This window comes from Solanum lycopersicum, chromosome 11, assembly GCF_036512215.1.
Source record: "Solanum lycopersicum chromosome 11, SLM_r2.1".
Lineage (NCBI taxonomy): Eukaryota > Viridiplantae > Streptophyta > Magnoliopsida > Solanales > Solanaceae > Solanum > Solanum lycopersicum.
Window position 1 is genome coordinate 3,418,118 of NC_090810.1, and position 4,296 is coordinate 3,422,413.

The 4,296-nt window shown below is 26.2% G+C and overlaps 1 pseudogene; it reads right to left on the bottom strand.

The window, feature by feature from the left end:
- Positions 1 to 3,860, bottom strand: LOC101257627 (protein FLOWERING LOCUS T-like; annotated as a pseudogene).
- Between the last annotated feature and the right edge of the window lie 436 nt (positions 3,861 to 4,296).

Here is a 4,296-nt window from a genome sequence, read left to right on the forward strand (position 1 = left end):
TTGCCGAAAGTGGCCAATGACCTATCTTTATATTATAATTTGTTTGAAACTTTAGAAAAATAACTACTTTTCGATTGCAACAACAAAAAATAATAGACATTACTAAATTGTATCGACGAGTATCATCGTCATATACTTATACTAGAAGATCATAATACGTCACAATTAGAATTTATTCTACATTTGCAATATAAGAAGTTGATCGACGTCTGTCTGTCGTCACGACTGAGATCATATTGCTCCCGTTATATAATATAATATAATATTCCTCTCCTCTCTGATCCGACAATTGAGATTGCTTTCCTGCTATATAATTATTCGCAACGACGACCACCGGTGCCATTTTCCCTTTGGCAATTGAAGTAAACAGCAGCAACAGGTAATCCAAGATTGTAGAGTTCAGCAAATTGCCTTGTATTGAAATTTTGACGCCAATTTGGTGCATAAACAGTTTCTCTTCCCAATTGACGAAATAAAGAGAAAACAATTCTATGTATTCCCTTTGAAGGCCTTGGACTCATAACATATAACTTCATTCCCTATAATAATAATACAAAAATTTTAGAATTTTTTTACATTTTATACTCTTCAATTTCGAACGTGCATAAATAGATACATATACTTATAAATACGTGTTCAACATGACATATTATGTGTCCTACAAGGTATAATTATACAAATAAGTTCAAGTGTATCTCACTTAAAGTACGAGATATCTAAAATGCAATGTATACTTGTTCAACTTTATACAAATTTAAGTATGAATACATCAAAGTTAAAAGACATGTAAAGTACGAGATCTCTTGCAAAGTACAACTTTGTACAAATTTAAGTGTAAGCACATCAAAAGTTAAAACACGTAAATGTCAATTGAATTCAAATTAAAATTACATGTTTACGTGTTATACTAGTTTCAAAGCATATCATGCATACACTAGTACTATATTACCTTACATATACATATACATAAATACAACAAAATATATATATATATATGAGAAGTATATTGTTCCCTATCAAAAGAAATTTCAATAGAATATATTCTTCTTTATAGTACGTAGAATCTATAATTATTGTATTGTACCCAAAAATAAGTGCAATCTAATAAAGTTGTATCCCAAGAAAGTAGAATATATAATATTTGTAAAAAGTAGAATTTTTTAAAAGTTTCGTCAATGATTTTTTATTTTTGTTGATTTTTAGAAGAATTTTATAAATTTCGTAGAATAAAAGGTGGAGGAGGTATTATTTTCAAACCTATAAAATTATTGAAGTTGAATGAAATTTTCCTTACATAAATTAACAAACAATAATAGAGTTCGAAGTCAAAGGGTAAAAAAAATTGTCAAAAATTTCAAAAGGATACACTTATTTTATTTTTTTAAATCAAAAGGGCAAAATCGCTCCGTTAAAATTGCATCGCTCCTGACGGAGCGATTTTCTTCTAACAAAATTTACGTGTTAATTTTAAAAAAAATACAAAAATTGCAATTATGATAGCGATTTTATCCAAAAAAAAATCCTTAAATCGCTGCCATAACAGCAATTTGTCAAAAAAAAATAACAAATGCTGTTGGGCAGACCAAATGTTGGACCAAAATGTTGCTTGCCTCTTAACAAATCAATTTTTTTTTTGAAAAAGGCTGCACTCGCAGCGATATTTAAAAAAAATGTCAGAAGTGGAGCGATTTTACCCTTTTGGTAAATTGATATATCCTTTCGTAATTTTTGACAAAATTTTTGCCTTTTGGGCTCCGGACTCAACAATAATATTTGACAAGTTGGTTGAGATCTCAAGATAAATTTAAATTAGGAAAAAAGATATGATATATATTTGGTAATAAAAGTGATTTCTGTCATTTAGAGTTGATATATCTCTCGTTTTAAAAGTGGCTTATGTATAATCCTGTTGTTATACAAATACCTCATATATACTCTTTATTGTTATACAGATGTCTTACATATACCCTTTTTCCTCTAACGGAAGTATATTTGATCCTCCTCACACATTTTTTCACTAATTAAATTTATCAAAGTCAAATTTATTTATGCTTCACTAATTTTCTTGTAAATTTTATTATAAATGCTCATTTTTTATGTTATTTTTACAAATACAAAATTAAATTACAATATAGCCGAAGAAATTAATTTTAAGTTTTTTCATTACTCTAAAGAATGAAAAAAAAAAGAAACTCGAATAATGATAATCAAAGAAGTCAAAAAATAATTTTTGTATGAAAAAAATTAAAATATACGTTGAACTTTCCTAGAAGGATCGTACATATACCCCTATATAATTTTTTAAAAAATAAAGTTAATACTATTTGTTTCACTTCTGCGTTAGATGAAGGGCATATATGAGCTCCTTTTGTAACGATAAGAATATACGTGAGTAATTTGTATAACGATAAAGGTATATATGAATTACTCTCATAATGAAAAATATATTAACTCTAAATGACAAAATTAAAAGGTATATCAGACTCTTTTTCTTTTAAATTATAAAACATAAACTACTATTTACTACTATATAAAGAAGGCTATATTCACATTGTTGGCAACATACATTTTATATATATATATATACTAAGTGTTAATAAATATATATACTAAGTGTTGATACAAGTTGAGATTTAGTATAGTAGGATTGTGAAAATTCATTTAGATTGTATGTTCTGTCGTTAAACGACAGGATTTATACATGTTTACTTTATATTTTGATATTCCTTGATAAATATTCTGGCTTGTCGCTAGTAAAAGTAATCATTTGAATGAAACGAAATATATAAATATTGCATGATTAATAATAATAAATTTTTTTTAAAAAAAAAAAAAAAACTTACCAAAGGTTACTCCTGTGGTTGCTGGGATATCAGTGACCAACCTAGTTTAACAAAGTTGATCATAACACCATGTTATATTTGGGTGAATTTTATAATTCTCTAATTTGAAAATGACATAAAAAATTATATAAAAAAGTATTTTGCAAATGATTAATGTAGAAAGAGCATCCAACATTTTGAAAATAAATAATCAAAAGTTATACTTATAGATGGTGTAAAAGATTTATATATCTTATTGTAGAGTATAATTTCAAATTGAAATTAGTCTCTATAAATAATATTATTCCTATTTCAAATATTTAAAAATGTAGTAGATAACATGTTTTTAACTAACTAAAATACATTAATAACGTAAAAAAAAAAAAATCAAATAAATGACTAACCAATGTAGATACTCCCTCAAATTTGGGTTGCTTGGACTTGGAGCATCAGGATCAACCACAATCTTTCACAATGAAATAACAAAAAAAAATCACAGATAAAAAAAAACTAAACAAGACATTTGTTTATCTCACATAAAATCATATAATAACGATATCCTTTATATTTTATTCACAATTGGATCGGGCTAATAAGTCACTATATATATACAATACATAAATTCAGATTCTATAGTATAATAATAGTTGAACGATTCATTTCATCCCTAATCAAATTAGTGGTCTTAGCTCTAAGAATGTAAAATCTAAGTAAATTAATCAGCATGAACTCGAAAAAAATGAATAAAAAATGTAATATGAATTTTACCAGAGTATAAAAAGTAGAAAGATCATTTCCTCCGACCTCAACCCTAGGTTGGTTAGTAATTTGAGAAGGCCTTAAATTAGTGCCATTGATGACTTCCCTATGGTTGTAAACAACACTTAGATTAATAGACCTTGTGAATGGATCCAACACATCACTTATCACACCACCAAGTTCTAAAGTGTCTCTTCCTCTTATTGATGACATAAAGATTGATAAATATAGAAGAAGAAAAAAAACTATATATATATATATATATAAAAAATTAATAAATTTTACAAGTCACAACAATAGTGAACCATGGCTATTTGTACTAGAATTTTTGATACTTCATCATCAAGTGTTATTGGGTATTTATTCTTTTTGCCTTTTATAAAATTTGTAATATCCATATTCCAAGGATCTATATACTTTTTAAAAAAATTCTCCAATAAAAAATTATTTCCTTTATTGTGAAAACACCAAATTATTGTTATATATTTTTTCTTATTTTCATATTTATTGTAAAAGAATGGAGAGGTGAGGATGAGATAATCTCCCTATAATAATTCATTATTTTACAACAAATAAAAAAACCATAGTGTTATGCTAGTAAAATAAACTAGGAAGGTTGGAATAATATGCAATTAGAAAATAAAAAATGTGTCTGATACGAAGGAAAATATTTTTTTTTTCTCATGTTCGATTGATAAAATATTTTTCAACGTCA